This window comes from Marmota marmota, unplaced genomic scaffold, assembly GCF_001458135.2.
Source record: "Marmota marmota marmota unplaced genomic scaffold, marMar, whole genome shotgun sequence".
Classification (NCBI taxonomy): Eukaryota; Metazoa; Chordata; class Mammalia; order Rodentia; family Sciuridae; genus Marmota; species Marmota marmota.
The window spans coordinates 27,558,754-27,575,737 of record NW_026000242.1 but is presented as its reverse complement, the minus strand read 5'-3'; the positions used below and the strand labels follow the sequence as shown (position 1 = coordinate 27,575,737).

General features: G+C 38.5%; 1 pseudogene; it reads right to left on the bottom strand.

The window, feature by feature from the left end:
* Positions 1-367: 367 nt before the first annotated feature.
* On the bottom strand, positions 368-10,852 carry LOC125613896 (annotated as a pseudogene).
* Between the last annotated feature and the right edge of the window lie 6,132 nt (positions 10,853-16,984).

Below are 16,984 nucleotides of genomic sequence, written 5' to 3'. Positions count from 1 at the left end.
TGGACACTTGTTTTTTGGAAAAGTATATGAAAAAATGACTAACAAAAGTTGGAGTAATTGATATCTTGTAAATTAATTAAGAATTATAGATAAAAATTTTAAATTATAATTTTATTTGTATTTGAAAATACATTGGAAATTCTACATATGCTCATAATCGAGCTCATTTTCAACAGATGTTACTTCCATTTTGATGCTGTTGTTTGTTTTACATGTACATTTTCAAGTTGACCACCAAAATGGGAAACTCCCATAGGTTTCCGATTGGCCTTGACACCAGTGATTCATTACTGCTTCCTTGCTAATAATGAGGGATAGCTTTCCTCAGCCTATTGTCTCCTTTTCAACTTTTGGAGCACAATAGTACCTACAAGCGGATGCAGTGTAAACATGTTGGTATCTGAAGATAAACACTACCCACATAATTGAAAATCAGAGCTTCCAAATAAATTGCTACCAAGATGAACTGACTGTTATGTTTACCTTATTGATAAATGTTGGCTTTAATTTAGTGATGGCAGAGCAAGGATTGAAATACTTAGCATGTGTTCTTGGTGTTGAAAGGGTTCAATGTCTGACATAAAAATGGCAGCAATAAGCTTTACATCTTTTGAAATTATCACATAATTAAGTGAATGTGGAATAAGATCTGCATAAGTCAAGGTGACATGCGGTACAGATAGGTATTTTATCATCAGTAGATAAAGAACACTTCTCAAAGCTTATATTTGATTGGCCTGATTCTGAGCAATAAATGTAACCAACAAATCAGCTCACCCAGCTAAAGGAAAACTTATAGTGTAATAGTAAGCTCTCTAATATTTAAATATTCCAAACTGAGGCCAAGAAAATCCTACTCAAGATATTTGGAGCTCTCTATGGATTTTCATGTAGACTTGGTGGTACTCCCTGGGTCCTTAGCAGGGTAAGGGGACTACCTTCCCTGTGATTGGGTTCTGGTCCCTCCCAATTAAAATTTTAAGGGTTATTTTTTTTGTACCAAGGATTAAACCCAGGGGCACTTAATCACTGGGCCATATCCCCTGTCCTTTTTATATTTATTAAATTTTGAGACAGGGTCTCACTAGGTTGCTTAGGGCCTTGCTAAGTTGCTGAGGCTAGCTATGAATTCATGGTCCTCCTGCTAAAATTCTCACATGAGTACCTAGTCCAGAACTGGCATGTGGTAAGTAGTAAATTGTCAAATAATGTTCACTTTCTTTTTAAAAGTGTAATGTACTGTGGCTACTTTATACCATACTCTGCACATGTAACTGAAGGAAGAATTCAGGATAGCAAATACATAATCCATGAAGGCATCCATTAGGCAATATGAATTGATATTGCTGCTAAGGGAAGTGATTTGGAAGGTGCATTTTTAATTCACTCTGAAAAGTAAAAGTAAGCACTTAGAAGAATTATATAAGCCATTCTAGTTGGCAAAGGTTAGCAGTTAAGAATAAACTAGGGCTATGTCAAAGTAAGCTTTTTTTTTTCTTTTTAAGAATTTCCTGTTGATTTGATCCTTGAGCCCTCCCAGAAGATGGAGGTATTGTTGTGCATTTTCTTAAACTTATCTCTTATGCCTTCCTTTATTCAAATTCTGCATTTGAGAGTAGAGGTGCAGATAATCATTTTCTAATTTTTTTAATATATATATTTTTAGTTTTAGGTGAACACAATATCTTTATTTTACATTTATGTTGTTCTGTGCATTGAATCTAGTGCCTCATGCATGCTAGGTGAGCACTCTACCACTAAGCTACAACCCACAGCCCTCTAAATCTTTGTTTTAAATGACATTGCAAAAATTAGACAAACATTATTAGAATTCTAAATAAAATAGAAACTATATTCATGTACAATTCCATAGTTCTAAAACATAATTTTAATTGTCTATGATCCTTGTTACTTCTTTTTTATTTGCATAAATTTTCCATCATTTTAAAATATGGTCTAAATATCATATTTTACTATGCTCCTTTATATCAGAAATATTTTTCAAATTATATAAAAAAGACTATATGAGAAAATGATTGCATATGCTCAGTCCAATTCTGGGAGGACACAGAAAGAAAGGATAAAGAGGTTGCCTCCAGGAAAGGTAATTGAATAGCTGACAGACCTCAGTGGGAAGGAAGATTTACATATTGCTGCACATCACTTCTTATAAATTTTATACTTTTTAGCATAACCAATGCTTATATTCAAAACCCTTTTTTCTGACTTTTTTTTGTGGTGGTAAAATAAATATATTTAACTTACTATTTTAAGTATACAATTCAGCAACATTAAATACATTAACTTTTTAAAAAATATTTATTTTTTAGGTGTAGATGGACACAACACAATGCTGTGGTGCTGAGGATTGAACCTGGGTCCCACCCATGCTAGGTGAGCACTCTACCGCTGTGCCACAATCCCAGCCCACATTCACATTTTTATGCAACCATCACCACTGTCAATCTCCAGAACTTTTTTATCATCCCAAGCTGAAACTCTGGATCACTTTGGAACAATAATACCTATTATCTCCTCCCCTTAGCTCTGATAACCACTATTGTATTTTCTAACTCTTTGAACTTGTGTGTTCATGTCTGCATCAGTCAGCTTTCTGATACCATAACAAATACCTGGGATTATCAACTTGTATGGAGAAAAGGTTTATTTTGGCTCATGGTATTAGAGGTTTTAGCTCATTGCTTTTGGGCCTGTGGTAAGGCAGCACATCATGGCAGGGAGTGTGAGGTGGAGCAAATTCCTCACCTCATGGCAGGAAAGTCAAAGAGAGGCAAAGAAGAGGCTGTGGTCTCAATATCCCTTTCAAGGACACACACCCAGTGACTGGAAGACCTTCCACTCGGCTCTACCTCTTAAATGTTCCACCATCTCCCGATAATACTATGGACTGGGGACTAGACTTTTAACCCATGTGCCTTTGGGACACACTTTTACAAGCCACAGTATAACATTCTGTGATTGAAGAATGCAGTTTACCTCTGGAGTGCCCCCTAAGATCTCATGTTTTGGAGGTTTGGTCCTCAGCTGGATCAAGGTGGAAACTAAGAGGTAGTGCCTAGTTGGAAGAGGTGGGTCACTGTCAGTGTGCCTTTGGGGGTTTATTTTATCCCTGGCTCCTTCCCTTCTCCTTCCTGGCCACCATAAGGTGAAGAATTTTGCTCGCCCACCAGCTCCCCTCCATGAGGTTGTGTCTCATCAAACACCTGAAGCAACAGAGCCAAGTGACCATGGACTCAAATTCCTGAGACCGTGAGCTCAAATAAACCATTCCCCCTTTAAGTTGTTTTATCTGGTATTTTGTCAGCACCAAAAAACCTGACAAATACATCAGATTATTGTATTATAAAAATGATTCCCTTAATTATTGTTTCTTATGATTCTTGGTTATGATAAATTACACTGTGTTGAATATAATTTTACACAGTACTATCTCGTTTGGGGCTGATTTGGATGCTTTTTTGGGTGTGTCTAGCAACATGCTCCCCTTATTACAGTCTCTGAGGCATTATGCATATATTTAGTAACACCTCTCCAACGTGAACTGTAGAGTACATTCTCTCAGTATTCCTTGCTGCTTGAGAGATTTGGGTCTTGCCACAGGTATATTTGTGACGGACTCCAATTGGAAGGGAACAATGTGAGTGGGTGGTGTAGAGTCTGCCCCTTGGAATCAGCAGCAGAGTGTGTATCATCTGTGAGGTGGCAGAGCCCAGGGAGGCTGAACAATGGTTACTGTAGTGCTTTTCCTGAGTAACCCCTGGAGGCCCCAACATGCCGTCCACTGTTACCCCTGAATGCTCAACCTCCAAGCCTTTTCTCTATTATCCCAGAGATTCTGGAAGTTTTCAAATGTCCTTTAATAAATTTCCTCTGTGCCTAAACTAGCCAAAGTGGATTCTGTTGTTTTCTATAACAAATGCTGAGCAATGCATGAATTATTTCCTTGTGATATAAAAAACATAGGCTACTTCTCAAAGGGTATGATTTGTAAAAAATGGCTCTGGCTACATATTTTCATATTTTATTCAAAAAATGTTGAACCAATCAATAATACCACCAGAAAGGTATTTTAATGCTAGATTGAACACCTTTTTCTGATATGTATTTTCATTAATTCTTTCTAACTTAGCAAATAAAAAACAAAGTCTCATTGTTATTTCAATTGATGCCGATGTCCCTACTCACTCAACCCTACTTCTCTCAAGTTCTCCTTTCAACTTCTTTTTTCCTTTATAGTCTTATGATCTTCATTTTCTCTTCTTTCATCTCAAAAACACATTCCCCATTTCATTCTCTTCTCAGCTACTAGGAAAAGCAAAAAATGGACATTGTCTAAAAACAAATGATCTTCTCACGGTAAGGAATCTTTTAATAGAGTCTGATGTTGTTTAATCTGACAAAAAAAGAAATCACTTCTTAATAGAACTTTAATAGTATAATGCTATTTACTATAATTAATTTTATTTTCACAAACATTAAGTTTGCCAATATTCATCAAAGGAAATAACTTTCATGATATGGTATTATTTACCTGAATATTTTGAAATATACATGTGATTATTATCAAAAATTCTTCTAACCTGGAAAACCTGAGTGAAATAAGTCAGTCACTGAAGGGCAAATACTGCATGATTCAACTTGCATAAGTGCATAAGTCAGTTTTGTGTTATTATAATGAAATACTTGATGTACCTGATTTATAAAGAGAAAAAGGTTATTTGAGATCACGGTTCTGGAGGTTCCAGCCCAAGGTCAAGTGGCCCCCTTGGCTTTGGGTCTCTTTTAAGGGTAGTACATCATGATAAGAGTATGTGCAGAGAAGCAAACTGCTCCCTTCATGTCTCAGGAAGCAGAAATGGAGGGAGGGAGGGAGAGAGAGAGATACCTTCATACATGATAGGCAAGCACTCTACCACTGAGCTATATCCCTAACCCTAGATCTTAGAAATTTACACCTGAAGAAGTGTTAAGACTTGGTAGAAATGTATAATGTTATTACTTGGTTTCTACTTTATAGTAAAAAGTGAATAGATGTTTTGTTCTTGGTGAAAAAATGATAGTGTCTCAGCATATGATAAAATGTTGATCTTTGCTAGTAACTAAAGACAGGTGAATGAATAAAAACAATTCAGAAGTAACATATCCCCATTAAACAACAAAACCAATGATAAAATCCAATGAGGACAAATTTTGTAAGAAATGAACTCATGTGGGCTGGGGCTATAGCTCAATGGTAGAGTGCTTGCCTAGCATGTGTGAGGCACTGGGTTTGATCCTCAGCAGTACATAAAATAAGTAAAATAAAGGTATTTTGTCCATCGACAACAATAAAGAAATATTTAGAAAAAAGGAAATGGATTCATGAGAAATTGTGTATCAACCCTGTCTTTTTTGGAGAACAGTGAAACAATCTCTCTCAAGGGTTGTAAAGGTGTGTGTGTTGACCAAAAAATTCCTGCTGCCATAAGGAGACACTTTTTTATTAAATTCAAAATGTTGTCATTGTTTTTTAACAAAATCAATTATAAAAGTATAAAGAGAATTGAATAAACCTGCGTATGGTTGTTAAAAATAAAACTGTGGATGATGTAAAATGAAAGATCAGAATGTGCAATGATGTTCCTTGCTGACTACTATGGTAGTAACCTGTGTATGTGCACTGACAGATAATAGAATTTTGGGTGATATAAAGGGTTAATTCAATTTTTAGAGCACTTGCTAGTGACCAGGAAGTCTGCCAGGTTCTTGGAAACAGAGAAAAAAAAAAAGATGTAATCAAACATACATAGGTCGGTGCCCAATAATTTTTTGGTTGTAAGTGCTACAAAAATACATAAATGACTAGAATGTAGGAAGTGATTAATATGTGACAGGCACTATTTAAGTAATATATCTACATATAGAACATAGACTTATCTATATATCTTGAGCAGTTACCCTGATATTCTGTGTGTATGAAACTGTCATCATTCTGCTACAGATGAGGACTCTAAGGTAAGAGAGGTCAGGTCCTGTGCCCAAGGACATATGGCTGCGGTACAGGTAGGCCTGGATTCCGTGGGAGCTCCAAGGTGTAGCAGGTAAACCAACCTGGAAGGAATGGAGATGTTTCCAGAGAAGGTCTCACCTAGTCTGTGTCTGGCAGAACAGGAAGCAGGTAGAGGGGCCAGGGACTTCCCAGCAAATGTATGGGGTGAGTAAACGCAAAGAAATACGAAACATCATGGTACTGTAAATGCAGGAAACCAGACTGTATTGCTGGAATAAAAAGTCTCAAAGAAAGAGTGGCAAAATTCAGACGAGGGCAGGAATCACATCAGTAGGGACCAACATGCTGTGCTGAAAACACTGGACTTGTTGAAATTGACCTTAATGGTAGAAGGCAGAAGAACTAGCATTTATTGTTCATGCCCACATGATAAATCCTGTTTGAGGTGCTCAACCTGGATTATTTCAATATATTTTCTTCTTCCTGTGAATTTTTCTTTATTACTAAGAAGTAGGGATCACAGAATATTTACTCAGGCAAGGCTCTGTAGACAACCTGTCCTATTTCATGTTGACACTATTAAAGAGATGCTACCAGAATTAATATTACAAAGGAGTACTGTTTCCAATGATAAAGTGATGAGAATAATATCCTTGCATTATTTATATTAGATAGAAGCTTTATTAATATCATGTTGTTAACCTCAAAGTGGCAGAGCCAAATCCTACTCTATGATTCTGTTTTAAAGAAGAAATAAACAGAAGACAAATGGCAGTTGTTTTAAAGATATTGTAAGAGAAATATAACTTCAAGATCAAATCCTGAGATTAATGAGCATTCATTCCAGGTCAAGGTCTCTACCCTTCAGAGCAGAGTGAGACCTGGCATCTGGTTGAAGACCACTGGCAGGACTGCGATCCTCAGTGATGTTCATTATGCTATACTAATAAGGCAGAGATATTTAATAGGCAGCATAGAATGATTTTTTTTTCAAATAAGGGAGTCATTCATTTATTTAACAAACACTTATTGAATGCTGAACTCTGTCCCAGGCCATTCCAGGAGCTGAGGTTTCCTCCTGAAAAAGGAAGTTCTTCACTGAAACAGTGTGGAGTTGTTAGGTAGCAAGAGGAAGGAATGCATTCCAGGCTGGGAGAACTCCAAACCTCTGCTGCAGGGCCTCTGAGCCCCACTGTGCAGGCTGGGTTTGGAGACATACAAGGAGCTCTCCATAGTGGAGGACAAAGTTGGAAAGAGGTGTGTGAGTCCGTGAGGCAGGATAGGTGCTCAGGGAATGGAGCTCAAAGGGCCTTTTATGCCAAATAGCAGGTTGAGTGGGATAGATCATGATGAGATGCACAATAGAAATATTACTCTGGGGACAGAGCAGAGCCATGATGGAGGGCACAAGAGGGGCTGTGAGATAAATGAATAAATGAGAATCATCTCCAAAAGTGTGAGATAATGACTATCTCAATGAAGGCCTGTTGCAGAGAAGAGTGGTTAGGTGAACATGCCAGAAAGCAAATGGAGAGGGTATAAGAGGAATTGAGATTCTGGCCTGGGCTCCCCCTGGTGGTACCTATCACTAGGACGGATGCAGGAGGAGCAGGTTTGGGAGTTGAGATATAAATCCAGATAACATCAGTTCCAAAGTCACCTTTGGATAATCACAGAGGTCAATTCCTATTCCCAGTGCTTTTTGGTGGGTAATTCAAGTCCACCTGATCCTCCGTGTAATGTAAAGGACTCACAGGGTCCTTCACACTCCCTGGCCCACTTTCTGTTTCTCTCCAAGGAGCAAAAATGGAGTCCATTTAAAAAAAAAAAAATATATATATATATATATATATAATTATACAACTTATAGAAGACTATACACATGTTGCTCAAGTAATATAATTTATCTTTTCTAGGTTTACTAGATCAGTAGTTCTCAAACTTATATATTCAAGACCTCTTTATACTCTAAAAAAGAGCTTTAGTTTATGCCAAATTGTACCTATTGATATTTACCACATTAGAAATTAAAACTGAGGAGTTTATAAAACAATTCATTTAAAAATAATACAAACATTAACATTAAACCTATTAAACATTGATCTCAATAGTGCTGTTTTTAAATAAAACATTCCCCCCGCCCCCCGCAAATATTTAACTGCATAGATAGACAGCTATAGTGATCTGTTCAATAAGAGGATTACTTGTAACTGCTTCTGCTTTCAGTCCCTGTAATCTCACACATCATTTACCTCTGGAAAACTTCAGTGAACCCTGGTGAGAATGAAAAGCAAATAATAGCTTTTTATCATTATAAAAATAAGTTTAATCTCACAGATCTCTGGAAGGATCTTGTGGAGCCCAGAGGCCCCCAGGCTGAAGTTTGAGAGCCATTGAACTAGTTCCATTAGGAGAGTGACATAGTCACATTGTTACAGAATTTGGATGAGATGCTGGGCAGGCTCAAGTGGGTCCTCCAAGTCTGGCCACCTGCATTCCACTGACTGCAGCTGTGCCTTGGAGCAGCTCTGTGGTATCACATAAGTCAAGCAGCTCTCTGGGCCACAGTAACACCATCTGTGAAATGAAGTGGCAAGACCAGAACATGCTCAAGCACCCGTCCTCCTCTCATATTGCGTGTTTATGCCTCTGCCTATAGTAGGTGCTCTGTATGTACTTTAAAAATAATGTATGAATAAACAAATAAGTAAATAATGCATGATATCATTGAAGGGACTTTTGCATTGACTGGAAAAATGTCCTAGAATTCAGGGGTCACAAATACAAATACCTGCAGGCCAGGTACACTGAACAGGTGAACAAAACTGCAGGGAGTGGTAGGGGCCTATGGACTGGATGAATCATATTGAATTCAGATTTTTATTAGACATTATTTTAGACTGAAAGAGCAGGGTGGAGTTATTCTGTGGGCTGTGGATCGGGACTTCTGAACTAGATGGTTGTCTGGGTTCCTTCTGACGTGAAGCAGAGTCTTAATCATTCTGCTTCCTGAAATGCCAGGTGCCTCATGCTTCCTCTGTTCTCCCTCTCAGTCTAAACCTATTCATGAGAAAAGACCTAATAAACTCATCCATTGAAGGCAACTGCAACCAGTGAGACCAATACCATGAGATACTTTAATTTTTACAGGGTAAGTCTTAAGTCAAAGTAAGGATGCTCTGATTGTGGAATTCAGGCATCAGTGATCAGACCAGACAGGCATCCTTGGCTGTGATCCAGAATCCATACCGCATGTGTCTACCTGCCTACACTTGAGAGACAAGAGCTGAAGCCCTACCTACAAAGCCCTCTCTATAGAATGGCTGGGTACTTTGATCGTCTGGAGTGCTTCTCTTGGGAATCTATGTGCCTGGGAAGTGTCTGCTAAAACAGCTCCCACCTGGAGCTAGGACCTCCTTTCTAACAGAAATTCACCCACACCTGGAAGTTGGCCACAGCTACCCAGCATCTCTGATGCCACCCAATAGGTTTCCCAAATAGCTCTGCTACTCAGGTGGCATTTTTAAGAAGTGCTGAGATAAGAAACCTGGTATACAGAAAACAGATGGGGGAGTCTGTAAGCCCCTTCCTGAGTGTCCTGCCCAGTCCCTTTGCATCCCACAGGCCTACTTCAGGAGGTGTACTCAGCGCAGCTCTATGGAGCCATCGCTGGACGAACATGGCCAGGTGGGAGAAAGCAGAGCTCCTCCTTCTCCCAAGAAGAGGGATCTAAATCTGGGTTGAATTCAATCGATTGAGTCTAGGTTGTGTTGACTTACATTTATAGAGACATTTCTCTGAATTCTGGGACCTCAGACAAAAAAATAAAGAACTCTTTCTAACTCTTTAACACTTCTTCTCTGGTCACTAATGATAAAGGTTGAGATTTCTGTACTAGTATGAATTAATGAGATTAAAAGCAAGATCATTATAAAACAAGCTCTGAGGACCCAGGACTATCCATCTATTTATTACATTCACACAGAAAGAATTTCCAACAAAAAATTCCAAGAGTTCTGTTGCAATGAAATCCAGGTAGGCGTTTCTCAACTGTGAAAGATAGGAAGCCTCAAGAGTTCTTGGTGACAGGGTTTAGAACAAGGTATGACCACATGTGTGCACACAAGTTACAACACAGCTGATTGTGAGATTTGAGCTAAGAGGCTAGCAAGTCATAGTTAATATGTGCAGAAGATTTTGAAGGATAACCCTGTCCCATAGAGGACTGAATGAATGCCTGACCTTTCCGTCATGTAAAGATGGAAAGTTCAGTTCTTTATTTTGTGAAAGTTTCAGTTCTTTATTTTGTGTTTTCTCTTTGATAAGAAGCATAGAGTATAGTCCTAATGGCTCCAGAAGTATTACTCATGAAATGCCATGGAAAACCTCATGTCTAGACGTTAGGGAGCAGGTTGGGCTTGCCACACCTGCCCTCACCTCCTCTTAAACAACAACTCCAAGCCCTGGACCTGTGAGGAGAGCTGGATGGCTAGGTGCCTGGACCCAGTCTTGCCATTAGTTCAAGACAATGAAGTCTCTGTGGCAAGATGCAGACCTTGGTGGGTCTCTTTCTCTGAGTGCCTCCCTCAAAGGTGTCCTTCTGGTGGAACTGTCTGGGCCTAGAAGGGTCAAGTGGGCAGGTTGCTTTAGTCCAGACAGGATGTCCAGATAGGCCTTGGACTCCATTCTCGTTTTTTCCTTGGGGGAACTCTGTTCCTCTAGCTTGTGCACAGAGTTGACCAGGGGTTCTGCAGCTATATTATGGGCTTGTCTTGGGTCTTCTAGGAGATGCAGCTTCCACGTAGGGGGTTTTGTAAGTGGATTGTTCTGATTAGCAGACATGATGTTCCTTTTATGGGGTTGTGTATGACTGAATTATCAGAGTGGTACTGATACTCAGATTTAAGGCTCCCTCTGGGTATATATGGGCCAGAGGAGGCCTTAACCTACCAGGATCCACATATAAAATATCAGCGGGGGCTGGGTGCAGTCCTGAAATTCCAGATACTTGGGAGGCTGAGGCAGGAGGAATTCAGCTTTGAGGCCAGTCTCGGCAGCTTAGCAAGACCCTGCCTCAAAATAAACACTAAAAGGGCTAGAGATGTAACTCAGTAGTAGAGCATCCCTGGGTTCAATCTCTGTACCACAAAACAAAAACAAGAACAAAACAAAAGCAACTCCCTCCCTCTGTATGCTGTGTTTGTTAATGTGGAAGGAGGGGAAGATGGGGAGTAAAAGGGAGCCAGTTCCCTCTGCTTTTCTTTTCACTATATGCATATCTGAAGACTGGGTTTTTAAAAAATTGATTCATTTAAGCCATACATAGAATACATTTTGACATAATCACAAAAGCAAAGAATATATTTACTCTAATTCAGTCCCTAGCACTTTCTTTCTCCTCCTCTTCTCCCTCTCCTGATGCTCTCCCTTTACTCCACTGATCTTTCTGAAATTTACTAATCTTTTTTTTTTTTTTAATACAGTGTCTTGTGGATATACTTGATGTTGAGATTCACTATGCTCTATTCATGTATGTACATAGGAAACGTTTGGTCAGATTCATTCCACTATTCTTCCCTTATCCCATTTCTCTCTCCTCCCCCGTATTCCCCTTATCTACTCTCTGATATTTCCTCTATTTTGATGGAATTACCTCCCCACTTTCTTCCCCTCCTTCCTTCTTTCAAACCACCACCCCCTGCCCCTATTTTGGATTAGCTTCTATATATCAGAGAAAACATTTGACCTTTGACTTTTGGGGACTGGCTTATGTCAGTTAGCGTGGTAGTTTCCAGTTCCATCCATTTACCAGCAAATGCCATGATTTCATTATTTTTATGGCTAGGTAATACTTCATTTTCTTTATCCATCCATCTATTGAAGGGCATCTAAGTTGATTCCATAGCTTGGCTCTTCTGAATTTTGCTGTTAGAAACAATGATGTGGCTGCATCCCTGTAGTATGCTGATTTGAAATCTTTTAGATAAATACCAAGGAATGGGACAGCTGGGTCATATGGTGGTTCCATTCCTAGTTTTTTGAGGAATCTCTATATTGATTTCCAGAGTGGTTGTGCTAATTTACACTCATACACTTTTTGAGTGTACCTTTTCCCCCACATCCTCACCAACACTTATTATTATTTGTATTCTTGATACTTGATTGCCATTCTAATTGGAGTGAAATGAAATCTCAGTGTAGTTTTGATTTGCATTTCTTTAATTGCTGGAGATGTTAAACTTTTTTTCCATGTATTTTATGATCATTATATTTCTTCTTTTGAGAAGTTACTTTTTAGTTCTTTTACCCATTTGTTGATGGGGTTATTGGGTTTTTTGGTGTTAATTTTTTAGTTCTTTGTATATTCTGGATATTAATGCCTTGAGGATCAGGTGGCAAAGATCTTTTCCCATTTTGTAGGCTCTTCAGGCTCACATTCTTGTTTCCTTTGCTGTGCAGAAACTTTTAAATTTGATGTCACCCCACTTATTTTTTTTTTAATTTTATTTATTGCGCTTTAATAGTCTTCGTAAGGAAGTAGGTTTCTGGGCTATATGCTGGAGTTTTGGGCCTACATTTTTTTTCTAGAAATTGCAAAGTTTTGGGCCTAATTTTTGATCCACTTTGAGTTAACTTTTGTGCAGAGTGAGAGATAGGAGTCAAATTTTATTCTTCTACATATGGATTTCCAGTTTGCCAAGCAACATTTGTTGAAAAGGCTGTCTTTTCTCCAACGTATATTTTTGGTGCCTTAGTCTAATATCAGAAAACTGTGTTTATGTGGTTTTGTCTCTGTGTCTTCTATGCTATTCCACTGGTCTTTGTGTTTATTTTGGTGCCAGTACCATGCTCATTGTGTTACTGTAGCTCTGTAGTATAATTTGAGGTCCAGTATTGTGAGGTTCCCCAGCATCATTCTTTTTGTTCAAGATTGCTTTAACTATTTGGGGTCTCTTATTTTTCCAAATGTATTTCAGAACTGCTTTTTATAGTTCTGTGAAGAATGTCATTGGTATTTTGATGGGTATTGCATTGCATACCCATCAAAATAGCACTTTTGGTAGAGTGATCATTTTGGCAATATTAATTCTGCCTATCCTAAAACATGGGTGGTCTTTCCATTTTCTAAGGCTTTCTTCAATTTCTTTCTTTAGTGTTCTATAGTTTACATTGTAGAGGTAGTTCACCTCTTTTGTTAGTTTGATTCCCAAGTATTTTTTTTTTGAGGTTATTATTGAATGGAATAGTTTTCCTAATTTCTTTTTCAGTAGATTAATTATTGGAGTATAGGAACTCAATTGATTTTTGTATGTTGATCTTGTATCCTGCCACTTTGCTGAATTCATTTATCAGCTTTAAAAGTCTACTGTGGAATTTTTTGGGTCTTCTAAATATAGGATCATGTCATCAGCAAACAGATAATTTGAGCTCTTTTTCTCCCTATTTATATACCTTTAATTTCTTTCTCTTGCCTGGTTGCTTTGGCTAGAGTTTCAAGGACTATGTTGCATAGGAGTGGTAAAAGCTAGCATCCTTGTCTTGTTTCTGTCTTTAGAGGAAATAATTTCAATTTTTGTCTATTCAGTATAATGCTGACCTTGGGCTTGTCATATATAACATTTACAATGTTGAGATAAATTTCTCAATCCCTGGTTTTTCAAGTGTTTTAAGCATGAATGGATGTTATACTTTATCAAGTGCTTTTCCTGCATCTATTGAGATAATCATGTGATTTGTTTGTCTTTAAGTCTATTTATGTGGTGAATTACATTTATTGATTTCTTACAACCCTGGGTTGAATCCCACTTGATCATGACGCACTATTTTTTTATGTGTTTTTGTATGTGTTTTCCAATATTTTGTTAAGAATATTTGCATTTATGTTCATTAAGTATATTGGCCTGAAGTTTTTCTTCCTTGATATATCTTTGTCCAGTTTTGGTATCAGGGTAATACTGGCTTCATAGAATGAATTTGGGAGAGTTCCCTCTTTTTTTTTTTATAGAATCATTTGCGTAAGACTGGTATTAGCTCTTCTTTTAAGATCTGATAGAACTCAGTTTTCTGTATACTCTTGGTTCAATTTTGGTAGATCATATGTTGATAGAAATTTCTTCAAGATTTTCTAGCTTATTGAAGTATAAATTTTCAAAATAGTTTTTGATGATCCTTTGGATTTCAGTAATGTCTGTGATATTTCCCTTTCATCTCTAATTTTGTTAATTTGAGGGTTCTCTTTATTTTGGTTAGTTTGACTCAGGGTTTATCAATCTTGTTTATACTTTCAAAAAATCAACTCTTTGTTTTGTTGATTTTTTGTATTTTTTTAAATTCTCAATTTCATTGATTTTGGCACTGAGTTTAATTATTTACTGTCTTCTACTGAATTTTGTTGTTGGTTTATTCTTCTTTATCTAGGGCCTTGAGGTGTAATGTTAGATTATTTATTTAGTATCTTTTTATTTTTTGGATGTATGAAATCAATACTGTAATCTTTCCTCCTAGAACTGTCTTAAGGCTGGCTCTCTTGAGTCTTGGATACCAGAGTTTGTTTGCCTTAGGCATGTGGGACATGGAATTTCCCTAATGAGGATCAAACCATTGCTGAAAATGGACATTCCCACCAGACAGGGAGTGGCCCATTAACTTTCCTCACAAGATGTCTCTCAGGGCTGTCTCTCTCTCTCTCTCTCTCCCTCTCTCTCGATGGCAGTGGGTGGGATTTTAGGGCTAAGACTTCTATATGCTTTATTCCACTCTATAAAATATAAATGTGCTTTAGAACACTGCTGGGTCACCTCCCCAAGCTCCTTGACACTCCCTGAGCAAGGTCCTGAGGTTCTCCCTACACCATTCACACTAGGTTTAACCTGAACTTCAACTTCACTGAATGTATCACAACATTTAATTAACATTTAAAATTTGTCTGTTGCTTACTATTTATTTCCTTCACTAGAAGGAAGGACTCTTTGAGGACAAGGCTGTCTGTCTCATTCCCAGAAGACCAGCCCAGTATTTGGCACAGGATGAGTTCAGCACAGAGCTTTCATTTGGTGGAGTGTCTGATCAGCTGCTTTCTTCAGTCTGTTCCTTTAAGATTCTTAGATTTTGTTTCTGTTTGAGGAAACCTCTTGAATACTACTAACATTTCTTTCCTTGAAAGCGTCTCTGGACCTGGCATTGATTTCAGTTCCGTCCAATTCTGCTACTGTCTATTGAGTGTGATTATCTGGAGTGTAGGCTTTGGGGTCAGACAGAAGAGTCTGTGGCTCAGCCATTTTCAAGGCATGTGACCTTGGGTAAGTTATTAACCTCCTGAAAACTGAGTGTATAATATCTCCCTTGCAGGGTATTTTGGTTGCGAGGGTAAAGGAGTTGACATATATAAAATAGTATACTACCTGACACACACTAAATGCCACAGTTGTTAATATTATTTCCTGTATGCTTGGTTTCATGCTAACCACTGAAGATATGGAGATGAATAAGATGCCTTTTCAATCTCCTGGTCAAGATAAGAAGTATCCCAAGCACCAGCCCTGGGCATGAGGATGAAGTAGGGTTGACTCTCAGATTTCAGCTTGGAGTTGAGGCTTGCATGAAATATAGCATTGTGGGAGCATGGGTGAGGCTAACTCCCCCAAAAGTGCAACCCCCACCCCTTTTTGCACTTTTTGGGAGGTTAAAAGGGTAAAAATTAAAAGGGGGGGCTAAAAGGGTAAAAAATCTTGTTAAGAGCAAGAGTACAGAGCCTGGGGACCCACAGCTGAGAAAGGGAGGCTGAAGCAGCCCCTGAATTTCAGATTCTTTTAATAAAACTATTAGACTGCAGGTGAGGTAGGACGCAGATATGGCAGGCTGGTGGGTCATGATTTTCAAGGAGTTTACAGTTCATAAGAGAGAGTAACATGGAAGTCATCAATAACATAAACAGGGATGAGCCTGTGCCAAAGAGTGATTAACTACTGGGGAGTGGGAGGGAGGGTGTGGTGGGTGTGGCATTAACCAAGGAGAGAAAGAGCATAGGAGGATTTGGGAGGATGAAAAGGAATTGGTGTAGGTGGAGGGTGGGGTGGGAGGAGGGGTGGGACATAAAGTGAAGGAATGAAACAGAAAGTATGTTTGGGCGTTTGTAAGATTCTGTGATGATGAGAGTTTATCTGAATGGTCATTGAGGGGGTTGCTGGGCTGAAGGGGCATTTGCGCTCCTCCTTCAATAGATAGTTCTTAAACAGCCTGAGCCCATGTTTCTTTATAGAGGTGCGTCCCAGCAGTGATATGGAGCAGGCAACCATGGTCCCTGGTGCCCAGTTCTCCCTCACTGGGTGGCCTGTTGGAATACTGACTTTGGAGATGCACAGAACTTCTTTGTTTATCAGTTTTGGGGCATTAAGCAAAATCACCAACCTTTCCAAACTGGAGCTTCTTCATCCATAAAATAGGAATCATCAGGGTGTTATAGTAAATAAATTAGATAACACCTATGTGAATGTCATCAGAATCAAAATGGAGTCACTTATGTTAACTCCCCTTCCTCCAAATAAATAAAGTCAGGAGGTTCAGAAGGGAAGTCCCTCATGCATATTTATTTATCTGATAACAAGACCTATCATAAGAGACTCTGCCAGAACCATAACTTAGCACAGAGGCTCTCCTTACACAGAGAATACATCTACATAGACATCTACCTTGGGTTGATGACACCCTTGTGATTAAGTCTTATAGACTTAATTTTGTTTCAAAAAATTTATGTAACCCTCATATTTGTCTTTAAGAGTGTACCCTTAGTAGTAGAACCCATTTTTAGCCTTGGTTTGGTCCCTAGAACATACCCCAGAGAAAAGATAAAAGATGTCCCTTGCCTCAATCTTAAACTCATACAGGATATGCTTATGAACAGTCATAGCATGCATATCCCAGAATTGCAAATCCCTGGCTATTTCTAATTACATTCTTTTTTTTGTTCAGAGATCC